The following is a 25,635-nucleotide window of genomic DNA, read 5'->3' on the forward strand; positions in this document are numbered from 1 at the left end:
TGGATAGTGTAATGTACAGTGTAAAGAGTTTTTCATTTGATTCTGACATTGAAGTACAAAATTTTCTACTAATAAAAATATACAGAGAATCCCCACATGCTGTTGTAAAGTCTACATTATAATTTTAATCCAACATTTCAGTGGTTGGAACACCTGAAGAAGGTAACCAGCTGAAACATGAATTAAAGACTGTCTTAGACTTAACGTTTTTTTTTGTTCCAGCGAATGTGCATTGAATGTGTATGCTTTTTCTATTTTTATACTTCAGCATGTCAGGGCTTCTTCAATGTGACTGTGTAAACTTCACAAAACATGGCCCGTCAAAAACTACTGGAGCACACAAGAACTGACTAACACTCTTCTCTCAGGTTACTAATGACAACTATTGCTGAAGAATTTGATATTAGCAACCCCTCAACCCCCTTCGCCCACACACACAAGCCCCACCACCGCACCCCATCACCCACACACTTGACAAAATAGTTACAGTGAAGCCTGGCGAGGCTCACAATGGACACGTCGCTATAAATTGTGAGGTTCTCCCCCTCTTGAAAGGGCTCTTTGAGTGGAGACAGACTGGCTGGAGCTGAGGGGCAGGGCAGGCGTTGATTATTCCACCGGCTCTCGCAAAACCCCAACCATACTCCTGAAACAAGCACAAATAAAAGCTAGAGGGAAATCAGGGATATCTATTTGCATACATGATTGATATGAAATTTTACGCCCTGGCATGAAAGAAACAACAAATGGCCAGGCAGCCTACCACAGAGCGTTTTTGTAGTACAGTGCAGCAGTACTGGGGGTATTATGTTACTTGCTAAATTGTATGTTTCATCTAGTAGGGTTTTGTAACAGATCTCTTTTTCTATGTTAACCAATGTTAAGGGTTGTCAGTACCTTTGTTATTTAGGACATTTGACTAATCCAAAAACTTTCTCATATGCTACAGGCACAGTAGAGTTTTATAAATTAATATAAAGCCTTAGAAAGTTCAAATGTAACCTACATTGCTTATTAGCTCTCAAGGTTTCTGAGCTACAGTACTTTCATGAACTGATTTTTCATGTAATTTTGTAATGATGTGTTAATCCTTAATTTTCATTTATTTAATGAAACTATTCATTCACAGAAGCTTGTCATACCACAACTGCCACACTCAGGCCAATTAAGGTGTTCCTGTGTACATTTTCAGGCAAGCTGTCCAAACCAACGTGTTAAATTTTCTTATTTTTACTACCGACATTGAGTGATGGAGGCCTGTGATGGTGCTTCTGTAGCCTCAGGACAGTCATTTCATCATCAGGAAGGTCATCCTGTTACTTTGAAAGTATGATTTAACACTGTGGTCTAAGACCACAGTGAGATAAGGAGGCCCAATTAGAGTCTCAGGGATCACGGTAACCCCACTGGCTGCCACTTCAAAGCGAGCGCTGCACGAGCACTGCACGTTATTTTCTAAAATCGTTTTCAGTTGACTTATACTTTTGCATCCTGTGGCCTCAGGTTTAGTAAAAAACATGTGACTAATTATGGACCTCATATTTCTCCTTATACATTACCTTTTAAGGGGAAATGTGATTGAATGTTATATTGTTGATGCACATATTTATTTGTGTACATGTGTCGTTTTTTGATTGAGTAATGGAAGACGAATTACAACTCTCTTTCTCCGTTTATCAAAAAAAGCTAAAATTTACCGCCAGCAGAATGGAAAATCCATCGCCTGACGTTTTTATACTCTCAATGTAATGCCCAAATCAAACTTTGAGTCATAAAAGTGATTAAGAGGAGCTTTGTTCTTATAAGGAAAGGGTCTGTCTCTGAGATAAAGGATTATTGATTCTGCCGCTTGTGAATGATTCCCCTGCTTTGCAGTAAATAATCATGCATGAGATGGGCATACTTTCAGACGTGACACATTCATATCACAGGGGCTTAGGCGCCATTAGTGCTCTGTTCCAGTAGACTTTTAACACCATGTGATCAAAGCCAGGGCCCAACTGGAACATCGCTGCAAATGTTTGGGATTTTTTTTTATAAGCTTTGCATTGGGAACGGTCGTACTTAGGCTTTTTTTTTTTTATCTACGGTTGAGTACAGAAAAGCTCAATCTGTATGGTGCTTAGCTGTTCCATGCTGATTATGGGTTTTTCATATGGTTGAGACAGCACATTTCCAACGTGGAGATGATTTGGTACCATGCAGTGAAGCTCTGAGGCTGAGCTCATCTTGTCAAAGTAAATCAATGAACGCAAGGAGATTCCCAGTACGCAGTGATTAATGCATACATAGTCTGCTTGTGCTTAGATTGCCTTAATTATACTAATATGGCTTTATTACTCAGTGGACTTAATGAAAACAGGGATTCAGTGAAGACTTGGATATCTAGGACATGGTTGTGTAAATGCCTGGCATTCCCTACTTGCGGTAATTGCACAAGAAAACCAAGAGCAAAGTAACATTTACTATTTTGACATCCTTGTTCCAAATATCATGTAACAAATAAGTATTTTTTCTAGATGTGCTTTTGGTACAAAAAGGTTGTTGCATTCAATCACGACTGAAAAGGAATTCCGATAATTGCAGTCAGGTTCTAGAACATTTCTATGGCTTTGACATTCTGTTCCTAAATGAATGTCAAAGCAATAACACATGAACCAGCCGTGCTTTGAATCGAAAAGTGTGATAAGTTTCCTCAGTAACATACCAAGGTGATATATGGCATGAGCCATCTTTGTGGTCGAGTTCCTGGCCTGGAATGTGGCTCATGCGGGAGCCCTCTCTCTCAGACTGCCAGTGATTTGCTGCTAGCCCAAGGGTTAAGATGTAAAACATAATGTGAGGTATTTTTCATGATTTAAAATTCAAGGATAGGTACAGTTCTCAGAAGTCCTTGTGCTTGTGCATGCCAGCATGTGTTAAAGGGGTCATGTCAACTACTAACCATCTTGGTGCTTTGTGTGTGTGTGTGTGTGTGTGCATGTATGTGTGTGTGTGTGTGTGCATGTATGTGTGTGTGTGTGTGTGTGTGTGTGTGTGTGTGCATGTATGTTTGTGTGTGTGTGTGTGTGTGTGTGTGTGTGTGTGTGTGTGTGTGTGTGTGTGTGCGCGCGTGTGTTGTGCTCTTATGGCTCATGGCTGGAGTAGCATGAGATTGTGTGATACTTAGATGTGACATGATGTGACAAAGCTTGGGACAAAAAGGTGTAACCTAAGTTCTGAGGCACAGAAGATTAAAGACCATTTGTGTGTTTCTCTACAGCAAAACTAAGATGGCTTGCCAGCAAACTCAAGCTTCTCTACCACACTCTAAGTCTACACAATGAACATGGCAAATGTTCGTGAAATGTGGAGGTTCAGGAGGTACACTGAAAGCTTTGCATGAATTTTGCATCACATTAGTTCAGTGCAGCAAGCAGCTGTAACACTCTCTTGGACACGCAAAATGGTGATTCAGAAGTACAGCTAACAGTTCAAGTTTATTTTCTGTATGGCGCTCAAACAATTGAAATAGTCTCAAGGCGCTTTACAGAGCCCAGAGTCTGAAACGTGAGCAGTGAAACAGCACCTCCGGGGTTTAACTCCTGGTCTCGTCACATCTGCGTCACTGGACTGTGCTGCACAGTTTACTCCCTTCGTGTGATCCCTTCTCCTCCTGTTCAACAAGGAGTGAACCACGGGTCAGGAACGTAGCTAGCAGCAGCAGCCACGGTGGTGCTGCCGCTGCTGGCTGTCTTCCAGAGTGTGCTCGGGTGGTTTAACACGCACGCTCATGACCGGCCTGGCACAGAGTGCACTCCTGAACCCTCCAGAGCAGTAAAAAAATGTAATCTTTTTACATTTGTTCCCCCCCCAAAAAAACGAGAGAAAACAGCCACCGGCGATAGCTGGGGGTTTATGTCGACGCGCAGCGAGGGGGAAGAGATTGTGTTTGTGGGCTTTCTGGTCTGCCAGATGTTCCACGTTCCGCCCGAGCCCTGGAACTTTCATTCCCAATTTTCATTCTTGTTGGGGCTGTATCCATAGAAAGGAAGCATGCAGGGGAAAAAAAAATACTTTTTTAGATTTGTTTGCCAGATTACAAAGCTGGCTCAGACTTCCCCTCTATTAAACCAGAGAGACCTTTTTGGAGCTTTTTGTTCTCATAAACTGTTACATTGTGAGTAATAGTTCACCTGGTGGCCATTTTCTTGAATTTCTGTATATTAAGTTATTTTTGTGCAGAGTGGGCATCCAAACCAGTGCCATTCTTTTTTATGTTGAGCCATAAAAATGCATAGCCACAGAAAGTTTACGTAAGCCATGGTGAGTGAAGTTGTTACATTACTAGAATATGATTCCACTCACTGCACTCGTGTGCGTTAGCACATTCCAGTCTTGCTTTGATTAGTTATCACGCTCACTGTGTATTTTCTATTAAGACAAAAGGCAAGCAATTCATCCGGCATTGCACAGAGAGGAAAAGAAACCTGTGTGTGTGTGTGTGTGTGTGTGGGTATACCCTGCAGAGGTTAATGCCAGCACACTGAATGTGTGCAGTCAGTCCCTGCTGGCCTGTTGAAGCTCCCTCCTCCAACCCAGTCAGGCGAGGCAAGGCAAGGCCGTGACAGTTCACAATGATCCCCAGGCATTCATATCCCTGCAATCACCCTGCAGATGGAATGGAATGTCTGTCAGGGAAAAAGAGAAAAAGACAAAAAAAGATTGAGGGACAGAGAGGGAGGGAGAGAGTGAGAGAAAGGGAGGGAGTGAGGAACGCACAAGTTGAAGTCTATTATTTAGTCGATTCTTAAATCTTGGAGGTGGGGAGCTTATGTTGTGCCATATATTTCTGGTAGGGGGGGGCAGTTTTGGTGGGCTGAGGCTACATTCTTCATTGAGGGCTTGGTAAATGCCAATGACAGAGAGACAGACAGACAGACCGAGAGAGAGAGAGAGAGAGAGAGAGAGAGAGAGAGAGTCATAGAGAGACTTAGACTAAGAGAGGTGACCTAGTTTGGTCTTTGACATGTTTATGGTTGATTGGCACAGTCCAGTGATTTCTCCTGCAGAAATTGCTGCCTTGCTCCAGGCCTCCCTTTGAGTGCTGGGACGTTCCCTCGGAGGAGATGAGACATACAATGTGTCGTGGTCTGAATGGGGGGTGGAGGGAAGTGTGTGTGTGTGTGTGTGGGGGGGGGGTTGCTTAGGCAATCAGCCCCATCTCTCACCCTATCCTCCCACACCCGCACCCACAGCTACCATTCAATTTACTACGGGGCCCGTACTCATTGTCTGCGGTGTCAGCTTTCCACTGGAGAGAAAAACACCCTCAGCTGCAGAGATCATTCGCAGGATTCTGGTCGATAAGAACCCAGGTCGGCTGCCATAAAATGCAATAACAGGGAATTGGCCCATTCATTTCGGAGGACGGCTAGGCCCCCCCACACTAGCTCACCTGTCCTCAAAACAGACTACGGATGCCTGATTGGTGTTCATATTGTGATTTTAATTACATGCAGCCGCAAAGCAGATGCCCCCCCCCCCCCTTGCCCCGTGGCTCCCAAAAGCTCATTCTTAGGTGCCTAACACGATCCCCACTGACCTCATCGAGTTACCTGAAAACCGGAGTGCCACAGAGAGATTATGGCACATAGCTTCCCAAGGGCCAAGCTTAACATTACCGCATGACTGACCTTGAAACAACTGGTGCGTGGTGTACAGACGGAGGGGAAGGGATTCTACACAGTCTATACAGTCCCGTCTGAGGGGGCAGAGTTGGTGATGTTTGCATGGGCCCATTAAAAGCACAGAACTAATACAACACTCACACACCGATGGGGTAGACAGATTTAGACTCATGGCTGAGAAAAAGGGGAAGCGGCCTCGGACTGTATGCTTTGCACCTCTCTCCCATCTCTCTCCCAGCGCTTTCTCCGGCAAAACTGGTTCCAGAGCTACTGATCTAGTGCAGGGCTGATTGTGATAGCAGAGTGTTGTGCAAGTATAAGACATTGTAGTGCTTACTCACCAACCTGTTATGAATGTGGCTTGTCAAAATCTTGAGAAGCAAAAAGTCACAGTCATATAGGAATCTGAAAAATGTATATTGTGCAGAAAAGACAAACATACAGTATAAATCTAAACAAAATGGGCAAATATCCAATCAAATCAAATGCACATACAGTACCATGAGTAAATACATGAGCTCATTTGAATCTGAAGTTTGCTGTCCTAGGATCATTATGACAACTAAGATCAGGGTCGACCATTCAAGGACCTCAATCATTAATACAGGGTGTAACATATTGGAAATACTTTGAAGTTGCTTGTGAGTGAATCTGCCCCAAGCCTAGTCAAGATCAGTGCAGTAGACTTGCTTCTTAGATTAAAGCCTTTCAGATAGCTCACTCTGTAATTACGGACGTCTTCCTAGCTATTCATTGTGTGTCTTATGTATCCTAGGCAACTCGAGAATCAAATATGTGTCTTGGATGAAGGTAAATATAGCTCAGTTCGTTTATGGGGCTTGCTTTTAAATCTGAACGATGGAGAATTTTCTGTGATGTAACTGATTGTTTCTCGGCACTGAATGGATCAAAGACTCAAAACAGCATGGAAATAAGCAGACCTTTCGTTTGGAAATTTCGCCCTCACAAACAAGTCACCATTTAGTAACGGCTTTTAATCTTGACATTGAGCAATCAGATATGACTTCCTATTTACCAGTGGCTCTGCTTTAGCCATTTAGCGTTGATTATATAGTGATTTACTGTGTGCCGATGCTGGATCCGGCACAAGCGCTGTGTACATTTGCTTCATTTGCTAAGGTTGCTTGTTGTTACAAAGGCAAGAACAAGGTCAAGTGTCTAAGGGCATAAGAGAACTAGAAAATGTAATTTCGAGGAAATTACCAGTGCATGAAAATATAAACATACTGTATATTAACATAAAATGCAAAACAAACTTTTATTTGGAAACAGTTGGCAGGAGTCATAGTTGATAACAACTGACAGTTGAAATGTCTAAACCGTTAAATAGTTGAGTAGTTTAAATAGTTAAATGATTTAATAGTGAATTATTGTAGTGAGGACATTTATTTTGAAACAGTTGTGGGCAGAGGAAATAGGAACAGAATCTGTAGTCTTAAGAGAGCCAGATTGTATGCTTAAAGCCTGAGACAGAGTATATAGTTTAAAAGTTGAATTTAGATAGTGTAATGGATGTTGACAGACAGAAAGTTGAATGGATGTTGATAGGCAGATTGTTTAATGGGTGGATGAGTTAAAGGTCCAGTATGTAGGAAATAATGGAAAATAAACTGTAACCATTCAGAAAATGATCACTATATGTTGTCAGAGAGTAAGGAAACACGATGAATTGACGTAATGGCTTATTTGACAACATTACTCTAACCCGTAAAACCCCGTAAAACCCATGAAAAAAATGAGTTACGGGGCGGAATCTCTTGGAATTTTCGTTTATGTTTTGAACGATTCATTCTAGAATAGCGTATTAATAATGGGCTAGCACGTCCTCCTATTTGGGTTGCCAAATTAGCAAAGGCCAACTGTCAACAGCTGTCAGTTGTAGTCATGAACGCCTACGAGAGGCAGGCAAATTTACAAAATTAAAACAAGAAACAAATTAAGTGGACATCGGAGGAGCTTCCTGATATGGTGACGTCTTCGTCAAATGAAGAATATCAAGTCTGACGCAGAGCTGGCCATATTTCTCCACAACATGTAGCCTAGGCTAAACTTCATCTGCATCGCTGACTTCAGCTAAATATGTTACGTTGGTTAGAGAGGTATTTTTTGTTTTCATTGTTTCCTTAATGTGTAGCTGGGTCATGGTTGGAGAAACGTTAAAGCAGCTGCAGGTCAACTAACGTTAGCTAAGTCTTCATTACATCTGGCAACCCAGAAGAGGCTCGCGTCTGGTAGTCTTGAGAACGTTCACCAGTGTTTTGATTTTGGCCTACAGAACGTTCGGTAACAATCCTACAAATCGCACCTTTAATGGTTTGAAGAGGATGAATGGATAGAAAGTTGGATGGAATGTGCCTTATATCCTTGTAGAATGGAGAGACACAGAGAGAGTTGGCCTAGTTAAGCAGAAAGCAGTTGATACAGGTGCAATCAGTTTAACTGGCCCTTTGATGGGTCCTAGTAGTGAGCAGCTGGAAGTTGATACAGGTGCAAATCAAGTTAATTAACCCATTGTGATGTCATCAGCCCATGTTAAGTCTATGGGGAAAAATAAGCTTGTTTTTTATTAATATCTCAAAAAGTATAAAGTTTACAAAAGTGAAAAATACATTCCCCACGTGTCCTTTTCAAGACCTACGTTACAAAGTTTGAACGAAGTTTCTACGTTAAACGGTTAAAGCTGAATTAGACGCAGAAATTTGGTGGGAAGAATAAGAAGAAGAAGAAGAAGACTTCGGATAACAGAACAGTGCATTTTCATGCACTGTAATTATTCTAAATGGAATCACGCAGATTCTAAGAATCCATGTTCATAACACCTGGTACTTTGCCAGAGAGCACAACTGAAGCTCAAGATAGTTGACCTACCACATCTGGTTTGGAGGGAAATGCCCTTTCACAAGAGGAAAATCATGAGACGCAGCCTTGGAATACTAATGCACTCATCCAGGTTACTCACATCTACAACAGAAAACAGAGAACACACAAAGCTTTTCAGTAAGATATTGCAATTCAACTCTTAATTCTTCATTTATCTGCACTAAAACACTTAATATACACATTAATATAATACTCAAATACTGTATGGTACTAAGCAGCACTATAAAACTGTGTTCTGTCACATAACTGCCGCGTCCATGTGTCCAACACTTATCTACAGTATTTGCATATGTAAAGGTCTTTGCATAATATTTACATAATATTTCAGCCTTGGCAGTGCTGCAAGTGGTTTGTATTGATTGTATTGACCTATTTATTCTAGTTTTATTTGTTCCCAGGGCCTTTTCACTGACATACATAAACTAACCTAAGTGTTCCAGTGCCTTTTAAATCTCTGACACCATGACAGTTTGCAGACACGGTCATGGAAATACTTTGGCGACACTTAAAGCTGCCAAGCTCCAGACGCGGCTCCAATCCTGCCTTCCCCTTCTGACGCAGATGGCACCTCCCTCTGACCTTGATAGACAATAAGTGGTTTAGCTCAGGCGTTGATACAACACAGTTAAGGATTTCTCCGAGGGCCAGGGACCTCTGCAGGAAAGAAGGAGGAGGTGGTGGTGGTTGAGCATACATATCACACATCAGTGAAAGGCCTCGAGCACAGGGACATGGCCAGCAATTTCCCACCTCTTCTCCATCTACGTCAAGTCAGACAGAGACTGGGGATGGGGGTGGAGGTGGGGGAGGTTAGCTTCAACTGGCCTGCTGCTGGCCAAGCTCTGCATTCAAACGATTTGTTAGCAGGCAAGGGCTCAGCGAGGATTCACAGTGGCTGCTGATTTTGTTGACGACGGTGAGGACGAAGAAGACTCTTTTACTGGGGCTTTAGGAGAGATGGAGAGAGGGAGAGAGGGAGAGAGGGAGAGAGCCTCTGTGGCTCCACGTCTTCCACATTTTAACTCTGCGTGTGCGAGCCTCGGCTGAGAGCCTCTAATTATCTCCCGAGTGCTGAGTCAGGCAGATGGCTGAGCCTCCTGCGGCCGGGCCAGAGTCTCTGAGTCCCTGATACACACGAGGCCGGTCAGCCGGCTCACATGACCTGTCCCGCCCCACCGCACAGCAGAGCAGAGCCCAGAGTCCCAAGTGTGTCATAATGAAGGAGGAGGACACCAAAAGAAAGAGTGGCTCTGACGTCAACTTAACTTTGACTTGAACTAAAATTACATATTTTTTTTGTGTGCCTCTTTGTCTGCTTTCTAAACGGTCATGTGCCTTATAGGCTGGTGTGGTTCTGCGTTCGACTCCTGTGTTTTCAGTGCAATGGTATTTTTGAAGCACCGGAAATGGATTTTTGGGACAGGTTATGGAATCATGCTCTGTCAATGTCATGTAGATCAATTTTACATGAATTAGATAGCTGCATAAGCTCCATGTTTAGCCATTAATGGATTTTTCCCTATCATGCCCATAATTACATATCCATTTAGCAGAAATATTGCACATCTGTGTGTAGAGAAACATCTGGAGATTTCCTCCTTTCGGGGAATATAATTATGGGAGAGAAGGTCATTCCTGTAAGTATTACTTACATTTACAGATAGAGGCATATGATTATTGAGACCAAACAGTGTCATTATACAGTAAATGGAATCTGACGTATGACTCCAATTAGTCTTTGAAATTATGCTGGTTAGGAAATATCCAGCACAGTTTCACTTACAGAGATCCAACCATATTCTTGGTGCCTTTGCTCTGCAGATTGGACCATTGTCTAGATGTATTTTCACACACATTTCATTGAGTCATTATACACAGTATTCACTGGTTATGCAATGGTTCAAGAAGGAAGACATTTGTACATGGAATTTTTGGGGCCCATTTTTGAGTGTGTGTATGTGTGTGTGTGTGCTTGTCGGAATTGGTGGGAGGGAGGGATGGCTGGTTGTCGTACATGAGAGGCCTGCAGATGGTTATTTAGTTGCACTGCCCCCCCCCCCCCCCTTGTACCTCTAACCACCCCCCAACCCCTCCCGCCTAGGCCCCATACATTTCCTGGTGCTGGAATTACAGCTATGCAAGGCCAATGCCGAGCTCACTTTCCTCTCTGTTGAGACAATGGCCGTTTAGACTTACATAGGCACAATAGGTCCAGGCTCGGGTTTATCCCTTCTTCTTGCCTTTCTAGATTTGTCAAGTTCTTTTTCTCTTTCCTTTGTCCACATTGCAATGCATGTGTGACCTCTACCAAACAAAAAGAAAAAGAGAAAGGACAGAAAAAATAAAACAAGGAGGCGCAACTTGAGATCCAGGAGTATTGTCTCAGTCACCTTAGCTGGGTCTGGGTGTGGGATGAGGGAGCTGCTGTGGATGTGTAGAACTAGATGGAGATGAAACGAGACGTGAGTCTCCCTCCTTGAAACACTAGCTGGCTCTAATCCATCAAAGCGAACGGATGTCCCATATTTATGTGCCTTATTTATACGGCGCGTGTTTAGTCTTGGTGTGCGGAGAGGGGCGGAGGCCTGACAACTGCTTTATGAAGAGTCTGATGCCTCTGATGGCATAAGTGGCAAGAAGCCGCACCAGCTTCCACCCCACCCCAGTTCCTCCTAATGCACCCCCCAATCACTCAGTTTAATTGCATGTCCGACGATTGAAGGGGCAAAATCGCAAAAGCGATAAATCCATCGGCGGCCATCCGCACGCAGCCATTGCTTCAGCACCGAGGAAGCGTATTTAAACAAGGAAAGTGCTCTCAACGGTTATGCCCCAAAGGCCAGGCCACGGGAATAGGTTTGAAAACATTAATTAATCTATAACACACCATACCACTGGGGCTCTAAATTAGGACACATCTGTCCACTTGATGAGGGGCTCTATTGGCAGGCTGTGCTGCAATCACGGGGATGTTAGTGTTCATATAATCTGAGAACAGTGTATGCCCCCCCCCCCCCCACACACACCCACATGCACACACACATACAGACACACACACACACACACACACACACACACACACACACACACACACTCACGGCCTACTGCTCATCTCAGTTGACATGAGAAGGGCCAGGAAAGAACTGGAGACTTGCATACAAAGACGTGACATGCCATACCACATTGCATTTCTTTCATAGATATGGTTACGTTGCGACATTGTTGTCCACTGTGTCAAGGTTATGTTCACCCTCTATAGCACCATTGTGGTTTAAGTGAAAAGGTTCTGCGTCAAGGAAAATATTACATTACAGTATTCCAGTCACACACATACACACGCATATAGATTTTATGGACTCAACTCAGGGCCAAAGCAGATTGCTGAACAGATTTGACCATCCTGAGATGCAGTTGTGTGATGCTGGTGGTCGGTTGTAAAGGATTAAAAAAACTAATGACATGCTGATTGAATGAAATAAAATATTAGACCGATCAAAATCAAAGCTTCCCCATAAGCCGCTAACAACATCCTTTCAGGTTAATTTGGTTTCGAAATATTAACATTGATTTATTTTTGTGTGTCAACAATGTTATGAAATCACTGAATAAACTATAAACTATAATAGACAAGCATGACCTGAAGGTATACAAATATAAATATCTCACACTATTCCTTTCATGCAAACAGTGCTTAGTTGTGTTTCAGAGAGTTGCCTGAGAAAAGAAACTCATGATTATGCTATTTTAGTGCATCTTTGACATAGGGCACACATTTCACTTACACTTATACTTTCTAAATATAGATTATGATTGTGCACTGTCAATACAAATAATATGAATCAGAAAATGAATCTGTAATGCATGTATTACACAGAAGGAAAACATTAGGAAGAAATTCAATCTTTTTTGGCAGAAGAAATAGAGCTGTTTTGTCCTGTCAGCTAGCTATTTGTGCCCCAGGCAAAACACAGCAAACCTATGGTTAGCAAATCCTGGCTAAATTTTGAGAGAGAGAGAGAAAATAAGTGGCTTCCTGAAGATATCAAATGGCTAATGGTACACACTGTACTGTGTGTGAATAGTAGTCACACTGTAGTTATATTTCTAAGATATTTTGAGTTTTACTTTTAACACCACTCATTTTTCTTCAGATGACCTTGCATTACTTTTTAAGAACACAGTTGAAAGAGCAACCCCTGGGAGCAACCCTGGGAGCCCCCCCCCCCAGATCCTCCAATTTGTTCAGTGACAGAAATTAGCACAAGATGGATCAAGTTTCAGTGAGAACAACAGCAGTGGTCCTGCTCAGGGGTGCGTTTCCCAAAACCATAGTTGCTAACCTGTTAGCAACTGGAAATGGGAAAATACATTGCAACCAACAAAGTTACTAACTTCACACACACACACACACTCACACACACAAACGCGCCCCAGAGCACTAGATAGGTAACTTTTTTGCCCTCCTTTTTGACAGCTGGCCCACGCATAAAATGTGTCAGCGAAAACAGACTTCAGTGGGGGGCCAGGGCCAGCTGATGAAACACACTTTGAAAAAGGCTCAGTGTGAACGACAGAAGAGAAACGCTTCAAAGATGTTTTTTAGCAGAAGAATTTGGTGTCTTTTTGGTGTTGGTGTTTTTTTACCAGCAAACTCCTCCCTCGTTGGGCTGTGTGAGAGGCTTTAATCTAGAGATGGAGGTTCTCTCTCTCTCTCTCTCTGTCTTTCTCTCTCTCTCTCTCGCTTACACACTCTTCTCACTGTTGCTTCCTGAACTTTACCACAGAGGAAAACAAACACACGACCAGCACCATTAATAAACGCTGAGGCCCAGCCCTGCCAAGCAGATGGTCGGGGAGGCCTGTGTGAAAGCCAAAGAGAGAGAGACCTGAACATTTGTACAGACAAAAAAGGGGAAACAAGAGAAACAAAAAAGAAGTGCCACAATGTACGCAAATGAGAGGTGTCACTGTGAGTTAGCACCCACCCCACCCCCTTCCCCGTCTCCGAAGACCAGTTTGATGTAAAGCAAACATAACTGCCGCAGAGAAGTACAGCCGCCAGTCCAAGGGGCCTCAGTAGTCGTCCGACATGTTTTTGACGCAATTAAAAGGCCGTGCACCCTGAGTGAGTGCGGGTGAGTCCGACGCCGACCATCTGGCCCATAAAAATCGCTGAGCGGACCTGGGAACAGAGGGACCTCGACGGTGCCCGCTGGCTGCCATCGGAGCAGGCGAGCGCCACGGGCCGCATTGCGTGCTATGCCCGGAGTAGCTGTGGTGCTACTGCCTCATAATTGTTGGTTGTGGCGAATGAATCATGCATCCAGTAAAAGTCTTTATACGACCTGTTTAGTTTTTTAAATAATCTTCCACAGAAGAATACGCTGGAGGAAAGAGAGAGTAAAAGAATCCAGCCACTCCTTTGTGCTCAGAGGCACTTTTGTTAGGTGAAAGTTCATGTTCTGATGCTCTGCAGTGATTTCTAAGAAATGTTAAGACACTTACAGCATTAACAGTTTATGAATAATGAAGTTGAATTAAAACTTTGAGTTAAAAGACGGAGCTCTTTCTTTCCAAGTTGTTCTCAGTCATCCTTGACTTTAATGTTTCCTTAAAGTTTATAGCACACAAGAGAAATGGAGATTTATCTAAGGTTGGCAAGGGTGATCCAAATAAAAACTTGGCCGGAAGTGATGGTCTTCCCTTAACCAAATATGTGGGGGGTTTTATTTAAAGCTTTCTCCTCTGACCCGCTTCAATTTCTGTGCTCTGGTGTATGGTTTAGCTGAGAGTTTATTCTGAAGGAATTTGCCTTTGTGTAAATGTTTGCTTAAAGAAGTCAGCATTTTTCCCCATCCTCAGACTGGCCTTCGAGCCGTTGCTCTGCTTAAGTTGGCCGACAGCAGCGTTCAAATTATTCCTCATTATCCCTGATGCAGAGGATAAGCATCAAAATGTGAGATTTCAACACAGCTCGGAGAGAATAGGTCTCTTGTCAAATAACGACTGAAATGCAGCAATCCAACAAAGATGGATTGATGTATTTCCATTTGCTCAGCATTCTTACGGGTCTCTCAGTCTTAGCAGAGTTCACTCGTCAAGAAGAACCTCTGTGTTTTTCCCCCCCTTCTCACCCAACATAATGTACTCAATTAGAAGCAAACACGAAAAAATTCCGCCACGTTGGAAGTATGCTGTTCACATACCAAGGGCCTCTTTACACAGCCATCATCCATCGTCCTGCCAGTGAAAAGAAAAAAAGAACACTCAACCGGCACAAAACGACATTCTCCACGAGAGTGAGGTAGCAGGGGAGAGTTAATGCCGTGCTGTGGGGCCCATAGCTCATTCCCCGTGACTGGCTTCTTGATGGACAGGTTTGGGTGCTGTGGCTTTACAGTGGGGCCTGGCCAGACCCTCCTCTCTTGGCCCTGCAGGAGGCCCTTCAGACATCACGATTTGCGGTGTTGCTATTTGAGCAGCAACAAAAAATGATTGACGTGCATAGATATTGCCTGGCGCTGTGTTATTGGGGCACGGGGAAATGATAAATCAAAAGCATAAGGAGAGAGTGAGAGAGAGAGAGAAAAAAAGAAAGAGAGGATGTCCCCGGGAAAAAAATCTACCCTGGCTCCAACTTTCACAGGCTCCGTCATGTGGAGATTGAATGTCTGAAGTGAGGAGAAATGTCAGCTTTGCTTCTTATCTTAATCCCCGTTCTTCTCTCAAATGAGTAGCAAACTGTGGGAGAGTCAATGAAAAAGAGAGAGACTCATATGTATGGTAGGAAGGACTCGTTGCCCACCCCCCCATGCTGAGGAGGTCTACGTTGGCTGCTTGGGTGTTCCAGGGGTTCTGATTGGCTGAGACGGACACACCCACAGCCACATCCTAAACCCACACAGGCATGCGGGTCTCGTTGGAATGGTCAGAGATCATGCAACACTGTACCGTCAAAGCACTCATCTCTCTCTCTCACTCTTAGTTTCTCTCTCTATATCTTTTTCTTTCTCTTTTCTCTCTCTCTCTCTCTCTCTCTCTCTCTCTCTCTCTGTCTCTCGTAAAGCCTGCATCGGTTTCTATTATTGCCATGTTAACCAGTGACATGGAGGACCTGTTATATAAAGGCCTGATTTAACCCTTTGTGTGGGTTAGATTTAGGGTTTTCTCAAATTGTTTTCTCGTCTGTGTCATGTCTTCAACAGGCTTGTTTACTTCTCTAAAAACAGGTGCACAGTTGTCCTTAAGCTCTCTCTCTCTTCCTCTGTCTCTCTCTCTCTGCTTGCTTAGTGGAGCGAAAAGGTTGAAAAGTTAGGTGCTGTAATCATTTCACCCATGTTCCGTTCCAGAAACAAATGAAAGAAGGGGGAAGTGAGTGAGTAACAAGCTATAGCCGGAAATGTCAGGGTTTCTAATTCTGATCATTAAAGCTGACATCAATTTCCTGTTGCTATCGGCAGATAGAGAACCCCACGCTCATAATTAGTGGGGTGGTGTAGGGCTGTGGTTTATATAAATATATCAAAGCGTGATGTGTGTGCATGTGCTTTCATCACGGAGAGTACCAAGCGCCTCTCTCTCTTGCTTACACACACACACACACACACACACACATAAACACACAAGTACACACTCCCATACATTTACACTCACATGAACACACACACACACAAAGCGCTTTCAGATATAACCTCCGGAGTATATGAGGAGGTTTGTCAAACGGAGGTCCTACCTTTCGGATGATTCAGATATGATGCTAACCTGCGGACCTAATACTGACCTTATACGGACGTATGTGTGAACGATATACACGCACATTACAGAATCTCCGTGTGGTTGTCGAGTGAGGGGTGGGGGCTTGTAGAGTTCACAAGATGCGAGATATGACGCAGAATATATGTGGCCGCTGCCTGTCACAGCTGCTTTTTGTTTACAAAATGTAGCCTATGCATTATGTAGGCTAAAGAAGAGAAATCTATTGTGCATAGGCTAATACTTGAAGTAGGCTAGTCACGTAAGTGCGCACTTGAAATTGACCTAGCCTACAGTATTTGTATGTGTGCTTCAAATAAACACATTTATCTGTTTTCAACGTTATGTACCAGAATTAGCTATATAACCCCAAATCTGGTTTGCGTTGGAGAGAGAGAGCATGCACAAACTTTATGGTAGGCTACCAGCCAATTCAGTAGGCTAACTCAAGACTTCAAGATCATACAACGTTTTTAAGCAACAAACAAAATACTAACATTAATAACAGTGAAGTTGTTCGTTTTTTCATGGTTTATTTTTTCCAAAAGCATCCTCTCCCCATGTGTCGCTTTTACGTAAGGAGCTTGGAACAAAGTTGGGTTTTCTTCATTTTAATTTTCTCTAGGCATATATGCTCAGCAAATATCAGCGAGCTCAGCAGGTCATGAAGGCTATCAATGAACAGAAAACCGTGTTGGCTAACAATTTATTAAATACTCCTGTTATTGTCGTCAACGACGTCGCTGTAGGCTACTGCCTTTTCAGCGCCTTCTGCTTATGATGATCCAGTCTTCTGAATTCGTTTGTCCTTGCCATGCAGTTGGAGGCTAACGTGTCTCTAACGTTCCCTTCAGGTGTTCTATCAAAATGTTGTATGCCCTCATGGACAGTAGCTCCGTGATGTCTGCATCTTTCCAGGTCGGAGATTTTCTGGACAGCACTATGCCACTCCATCATAACACTGGCATTTAAGTCAGATCTAACCACATGGACGCACGAAAGAAACGTCACCAACACGCCCTCTCACTAGGTGTGAATTTTAACCGCATGTTCTACTCCTCCTTCAGACACAGCACATTTACATAATGTCCGGAGGAAAGACTAGGGGGGGAGTAGTATAAACACCGGGTGAATTCGGACTTCCATATGACCGGTTATGTCGTTCAGATATACGCAGAACCTCCGGTCTTACACGTATGTCTGAAAGCGCTTACACACACACACACACACACACACACACACACACAAATATACAAATCAATCAAACAGTGGGATTCATAGTCCACCAGCTAACCAGCTAGTCTCGTCTCTAGGGTCAACAACATCAACACAAATCAAGTCTCTGATATGAGTGAATATCACAATAACAACCCAAGGAACATATTCATCAGTAAATAGCAATGTGGCCTAATTCACTGCCAACCAATGGCAACCAGAGAGAATGAATTACATGTATGCCAGGACATTCTTTTAGCTGAGAAGAGCTTTGTGCTAAAATATCTAAAATATTCATACTTCATGAAGTCTCTTCTGTGACCGTAGGAGACCTCTGTCTTTGTGGAAATATATATATTTATGACAGTGCAGAGGCTAGGGGATGTATGACTGTGTACTGTGAGGGTCTGTGTGTTTGTTTGACTGAGAATTACTGAGAACTCTCTCCTCATAACTGTAATGCAAACCACAGCAGCCACAGACGTCTATTAGCTCGCAACACACTAAAATGCACACTGCAAAACTAAAATGTTCCTGCTCCCACAGTGCTTTGAAATGCTTCAGAAATGATTCATATTACAACTCATGTGTTCTTACTAATAAATGTGAAATTGTATGCACATATATACACACAAACTGTACATAAGCATGCACAAACATAGACATACCCATATTCATACGCATAGACATGGGAACACACACACAAACACACACAATATCTACACATATATTTATATGTGTTCCTTTTCTATGCTCTCACATATACTCCTTTTTCAGTACACCTCACACCTGCGAACCATCCATGGCTATCTTACGGACACAGAAACCCTTGCTTGAGCACAGCCCCCACATCCTCAAATATTTGCTTTGTCGATCACCCCCCTGGCCCCCATGTCAGAGGGGAAACAGGAACGCGGAGGCAGGAAATGAATACTGTACACAGAATCTGAGTAACTGCCACCAAAGTGGGCCCGGCTATAAACAGATGTACATCATGTTTCTCTGCGCACGTCACATCGCCTTGGCTGGTTTTGAGAAATGTGTCATGGAACTATGTCAGTGTCACCCACTAAGTCAACTTTTTACAACCCCTGAAACCCCTTGGAACATGTGCTTGAGCGTAATGTCTTACAGCTTACATGACATATCAGTACACAGCTTGTTTTGCTAAAATGAAGAAATGAATATGTAGATTGGAAGGGAACGAGGTGCCTCTTGAACCCATTCTCTGGACTGTAACCACGAAGGACACTGGTCCACTTTGGCAAAGAGTGTCACACGATGTTTGTGTTCTAGTGAGTGCTTTATAGTGTTTTTTTTATTTTTTATATAATCTTTGTGTATCTCTTCTGTTTGAACTCTTTTAGGAGGTCATTCTTTGGGCTCATATGAATGCCAGAGGTTGGCACTAACTACACGCCGCTTTCAGAGGTTTAACTCCTGAGAAAAAATTAAATAAAAAAGATCCCAGTTTAAATGTAACCCATATGGGCTTGTGTCAGCCTCTGCTTGTGCCAAGGCATGCCACGACCTCATAAACGCCACTGGGCTGAACAACTATTTGAAGTCTTATGCCCAGCTGTACTCTACTTCCTGCTGACATACTCAACACCAGCCTTATGGTCTCAGTGGGAAAAGCTGAAACCCTTACCCCGTTCTCCTACCCTCCTCCGCCTACCTCCTTCCACCCCCCTACATGTCCTGTCCAGGAAGTCACAGGAAATGGTATTAGTGATAAAATCAAATAAACTCCCCTGGCGCCCACGGCGGGGAGTGACGTGTCCCAGGAGCTGATCTGATCAGCACCAGGGGTCCGTAAGGGCGGCTAGAAGCGCAAACCCAATTCCCCCCCCCCCCCCCCACTGCTTAAAATCCACTCACTCTCTCACCTGTATGATAACACTAGTACCCACAACTCCCTTCACCCCTCCGACTTCACCCTAGTCCCCTGTTTTCTGCACTCAATTGCACGGCCATGGCTTTCTGCACAAAGGGAGGAGGAAGAGGGGCATGGTGACGGGATGTTTATCCACGCTCTAAGTGGACTTGAGATGGCCTGGTCACAGTGTGGGAGGTTTTTTCATCTTCTTCTGCTTCTTATTCTTTCTCCTCATCATTAGAGCAAAAGCATGGTCTCAACGGAACATTTGGTATACAGTGTGTTCTTGCCAGCTACTGGTGTTAGAGAGAGAGAGAGAGTGACCAAGAGAGTGAGTCATCCCTAGAAGATATATAACTGTCCTTCGTGGCCTTTTTTTCTCTCTCTCTCCTGAACACTGGCCTCCACGAAATGAAAGAAAGTGAACATTGATCGAGTGCCCCTCTTAGTCCTAATAAATTAGGATTGCTTACAGGCATGAAATGGTACATTGTACCTCTTAAGGGTTGTCAAAACAGCATGCATAGAATGTGACAATAAATTTTATATTATTTCACTTGCTATCTGATTTACCGAAGCTTTTAGTTCCAGGCAATTTTTTTCGGCATGTGTAAAAGCAAATATAAGCTCATGACTTTATTATGTTCAAGGTGTTTTTGACACATTTAAAAACATTCAAGAGGTGTGGACAAAGTGACATTTTTTTAAGTATTTTAGTTTTAGGTTGTACTTTTTTTAGGTTTTGTATGAAGCCTCTGGAATATCTTTCACTCACACACACACACACACACACCACACACACACCTCCAGGGCGAAGAGAAATCATCTCTGCTGAGTTATGACAACCCCCTCTGTTTGATGCTGAGATAACGTTGTGCAGTGACAGCATGCTCGAGGGTTGGTGATGCTATTACTAATAACAATCTTGTGACTGGACACATCATGCAGAATTTATGCAGAATCCTCACATACTACAAAGGGTTGCCTCTTACACGTGCATCTAATACCTATAGTATAGAAGTTTATCACTGCGATGCTACAAAATGTTGAAATAGGCCTAATGTGACAAAGGTAAAGATAGCAGTGGTCGCGTGAGTGCAAGAGTCGCGGTGTGCATAGCTAATGTGTGCTACTCAAAGATCACCCCCCCCCCCCACACACACACACACACACAGCAGAACACAGAAGCAGCATCGGCTGCAAACCCGAAAGACCGTTTAAATCCTGTTCTGTCCTGCGGCTAAATGGAGGTCATCTCCAGCGGCCAGGCCCGTCGAGGATTCACATCTGTTTTCCCTATCAGTCTTTCCCTCTTCTTTTCCTTCAGCGTTTTTTTTTTCCTTCCCCCTCTTTCTTCCCTCTCAATCTCCTTCTCCCAACCCTGCTCTCTGCCCTTGCCCTGGTCCTGTCCCTCCTTGCTGCATCGCAGCTTCTCGCTGACCTATGTGCGCTTTTAAATCATGGCGCCAAAAATAGCACTGGCAAGTTAAGCAGTGAGGCCCAGTCTCGGAAAGGGGTTTTCGAGAATAATTTTTATCTCATCGGATGCCTCTCTGTATGCGAAAACAAGACGAAGCAGAAAAAGATCGTTAATAACTGTAAAGTACACACTCTCCCATGGTTTTGACAGCCTCAGTCATAAAGTGCTGTTCGGAGAAGTCCGAGAGGGAAGCACTGTTTATGTTTACAGATGAACAAGATAAACTGCAGTTATTTGTACGAGCAGTCATCACGTTGACCAATTATGCTCAAGTTATTGAGTTGTGGAGTAGTTTTGTGTGTACTATTTTTTTGTTTTTATTTTCACACTGTGAAAGTAAACTTTGAGTTCGCCCTGCTTAGAAATAAAAAAGAACTTTCTTAATAAAATGTCACAACTGGAGAAAAATGTGAAAGAACTGTCTGAGTAGTTTACACAATTTCACATTGAAATAAGACATTTTAAGCAGTCATTTCATAGAATAGGGAAAAAAACATGACCTCTATAATAAACATAATTGAAAAACTCCTTAAATGTTACAAGATTTATGGTACGCAACATATAACACTGTTTTGGGGGATTTCAAACACACTTGTGGATTGTTTTACATTGTCTTTAATATTTGGATGGTGCAAAAGAAACAATCTAGACACACATCTTATCACAACCACAGGCCTGTATTTGTATACTGTTTTGCCGAAGGGGAAAAAATCAAAGAGGGTCATGACTGTTTAAAATTGATTTCACATGGAATCAGACACAGACAACTTTTGTCATCCTGTGACCATGCTGCTGCAATGCATTTCTAACTTACTTAGAATCCTTCTGCTGCTTGCCAACGCCAAAAAGTCCCATTTCCAGCCTAATTCATTTGACATAATTTAATATGTCAAACACTATACATTATTGTTTGCCGTGTGTTGCTCTGTGTCAGCGTGACACTACAGTATGTGACTGTGTGTGTGTGTGTGTGTGTGTGTGTGTGTGTGTGTATGCAGATGTAAATGTAAGCATACATTTGTAAGTTTGTGAATTTTTGTGTCTGTATGTATATGTGTGTGTAAGTTTGTGTGGTTATGTGTGTGTGTGTGTGTGTGTAAGAGTGTGTGTGTCAAGCACAAGCTTGTTTATTCAACACCATGTTGAACAACATGTGAAGACATCAGTTGTTACTCTCCCCACCTGCAGCAGTGTCATAAAGCAACACATTTGCCCTTTGACTCACTTCTAGTCAGTTGCTGCTACTCAAGTGTTTTCTTTCCTTCCTGTGTTTAGCATATCTGCATTCAGACACACACACACACACACACACACACACACACACACACACACACACACACACACACACACATTATCTGCCCTGCTGTACAGATAAATGGATTTTCTACTCAATAGAATACAGAACTCAGTGTGTAATGAGTTAAAGCTCTCTTTCCCCAGATGGTTACACATCAGACGCAGCGTCTGTGATGTGTTCGTGGAGCCTTTTCTTTTTGTTCACAGTTTGAACTTTCTGGACGCATCAAAGAGGGCGACAGTCGCACAAGAACCACTGCCTACCTGCGTGCGCGTGCGCGCGCGTGTGTGTGTGTGTGTGTGTGTGTGTGCGTGGCCATCGAGCCAGAGTCATCAGCACATAACTGGAACCCGTAACGCGGAGACGAGGGGAGGTTGCGTTTCTGCCTCACAGGCTGTGTTGCGTGTCTGATTGAAGCCAGCTTTACAAGGGTGGGTGTAGGGGAGTGGTGCAGAGTGGGTGGGGTGGGGGGCTAACTTCTCTTTGTACTGTGGCTGGGGTGATGGTGGAGGGGGAGAAATGGGGTAGGGGGGTTGAGGGGCTTAGTGGGGAGTAGAGCTGGGCAGGCAGGCATGCGATTGCATGTAAATCAAAAATATGGCTCGGCCCTGAGTAATTGAATCTCCTGGATTCATGGAAGCGCAGGCAGCTGGGGCTGGCGAAGTGAATATTCCATGAATGTAGAAGTCACTGAGAACACCCCCCCCCCCCCCATTCCAACCTTAAAACATACGCTTCTTCTTTGGAGGTCCCCCTCACATGGCTCTATTAAATTAACAGATCACCATTTGACCTGAACACAGAGTGACAATTGTAAAATATCACGGTAAGTTTGCCAATAACTGGAGATGGCCATTCTGGAGCCTGGGCGGGATTCCAAACAAACTGTTGCCTGGTGACGCAGATAGAGAGGGAGAGGGAGATATTAACAACGCCAGGACTTGACCACGGCATCTGATGTTTATGTGTGCCGGATGGAGGGTATTTTAGAACTATGTCTCCAGACTGTTCACAAGTTAGCACCATGCACCTCCTGGCCAATATTTCATTTATATTTGTGATGGAAAGTGTGCTTGTGTTTGTGGATTTGGGAATATTATTTTTTTCCTCAACCTGATTTTTCTTCTCCTTTCTTCTTTTTTTTTTAGTACGCTCCATCTCTAAATACTACCAAGCCATATATTGTGTACTGTATATATGCAGTATGTCATATGTATGTTGATATACAGTATATACACTACCAGTCAAAAGTTTGGAGACACTTAGAAATGTCCATTCCACTCCATTATAGACATTGTATTGTGATTGTTTTTTTACTCAGGACAGCAGTTTTCAGAGTACATTATGTGCTTACATAATTGCAAAAGGGTTCTCCAATGTTTTCTCAGTTAGCCTTTTAAAATGATATCAGATTCATAAATAGAATGTGCCTTTGCGATATGTTGGATAAATATTGGTTTCTGATAATGGGCAATATATTGCATTAAAGATCAGCCATTTCTTTCTACAACAGCCGAGAACCCTTTTGCAATTGCACATAATGTTATCTGAAAACTGCTGCCTTGATTAAAAAAAAGCAAATTATCTCAGCTGGTATTCTGTCTATAATGGAGTGGAATGGAAATTTCTAAGTGTCTCCAAACTATATATAGATTCAGACATTTATACCTTTCTGAAAAGTAGTGTTATAATTAGGGCTGTCAATCGATTAAAACAATTTATCTAATTAATTACATACTCTGTGATTAATTAATCTAAATTAATCACATATATTTTTGCTGTGAAAGTATTTTAAATATTTAAATTCAAATGAATCATCGAATAATCAGCATTAGTGACATTCAAGTTCAAAGACTCTTTTATTATTTTTTTCATTGTTCAAATAATTGCCATAATAATCTATGATATGACCTAACATGCAGAGGACTTTATTTTCAACACTTTATTTTTTTATCAACACCATCAGGCCGTTTTTTAAAAGTAAATGTTCCAATCAATGATTCAAGCAGCACGTTTTCTTCTCTCTCCTTCATTTTACAGTCTAATTTTTGCTGACTAGAACGGCTCTGGGTCAAAGGTCATACGGAATCGATTAATCTGCACTAATTTTTTTAATCAGTTATTTTTTCTGAAATTAACTCATCAAAATTAATCAGTTATTTTGACAGCCATAGTTATAATGATATGAGGTTATCTCAGGTCGAGAGGGAGATACAAGATGCCGGCTATGGCAGTGTGTGTAATTTACGGTCTGAGACACTATTTTGGTCCCAACAGCAGTATCTTGACATGCATCCAACACATAAAGTTTGGATGTAAAGTGATATGATCTATGCCAAAGTTTCCCATCCGTGTCAGCATGACCAACTTCAAAGAGTCACATATTTGTATTTACAACGAAAACAAAAATAATAACAAAAACAACAACAACAACATACTTTCAATATGGTGTAATAAAAGAGTGATAACTGTGAATTTCCATGTGGAACAATCTTATGCACAATGGCATACTTGATTAGATGTTAGATCCACATTTTCCATACAAGGTCATTTGGTGTGTGTTACAGCTATGCTCAAACTTTACCTATAGATGCTATGGTTATACCATATGCCTTATTGCAATGTAAGGGCTGGCTTTCCTCAGAATTGTAAATATAGCACTTTAGAGGCTTGAATATGTTAGAAATAGGACATGCTAGGGAGTTCCAAAGGATGTAATCTGGAACAAGGCCAAGAAAGACATGAGTTATTGCTTGTCTTTATCTCATGGTAATTATGCTCACGCCCCACACCAACATTTCTCTGCAACTGAAAACCAGATTCCCGTTTATTAAAGAGGTGTGGATGTTTCCGTGCGTGCATGCTCATGTGCGAGCCTTGAATTGGTGAGGTTGGGAGGTGTTTACAGAATAGAAGCAGTTGAAATTGATTGTGGAGACCCCCATCTCACCCGAGCTCATGCATGATTGTTTTTCCCCATTCATCTAAATCAAGCCAATGAAATTACACAATCAATCGATTGGATGCCAGTTAGTTTACCTGGTCCTGCGATCTCAATTTACTCACACTAAGTCTTCCTGTATGTGGACTTGTAACAAGGCCACCATGACTGTGTGAGGGGTCAGGCAGAGGCAGATTTAAGCCGGAGTGCTTCAGTGCTTTAACCGGCTTCAAGAGACTGACCGTCAAATAAGACGGTCTGATGCAACGTAATGCATTGGTGTCATTCTGGCACTGGCCACTCTCACAGCTGACATATTCAAAGGACTGGATGGAATCCAATGTCACGCAATGTCTGCAGTTGTGCAAATGTGGGCAAAGGATGCTGACTTCACAATGGCACTTTATGTTACCATAGTTACTGAAGGCAAATGACATGATCAAAAATCCACTTCAACCCTCTATGGCATGATCCTGCATGTAGAAAGAGGGACAAAAGTGT

General features: G+C 42.8%; 2 long non-coding RNA genes across 3 annotated transcripts in view; one reads left to right on the forward strand and one right to left on the reverse strand.

Annotated features, from left to right (window-relative positions):
- LOC121679792 overlaps positions 1–25,635 on the forward strand; it is a 50,745-nt gene that overhangs the window by 6,112 nt on the left and 18,998 nt on the right. The window lies entirely within an intron of this gene.
- Positions 1–25,635, reverse strand: part of LOC121679790 — a 57,874-nt gene that overhangs the window by 4,365 nt on the left and 27,874 nt on the right. For both annotated transcript variants that reach the window (XR_006021428.1, XR_006021429.1), the window contains exons 2-4: positions 8,559–8,651; positions 6,015–6,074; positions 4,502–4,670 (exon numbers count right to left, since the gene is read on the reverse strand). This is a non-coding gene — a long non-coding RNA (uncharacterized LOC121679790). The remainder of the gene's footprint in view (positions 1–4,501; positions 4,671–6,014; positions 6,075–8,558; positions 8,652–25,635) is intronic.

The sequence above is a fragment of the Alosa sapidissima genome, chromosome 13 (assembly GCF_018492685.1).
Source record: "Alosa sapidissima isolate fAloSap1 chromosome 13, fAloSap1.pri, whole genome shotgun sequence".
NCBI classification, from domain to species: Eukaryota; Metazoa; Chordata; class Actinopteri; order Clupeiformes; family Clupeidae; genus Alosa; species Alosa sapidissima.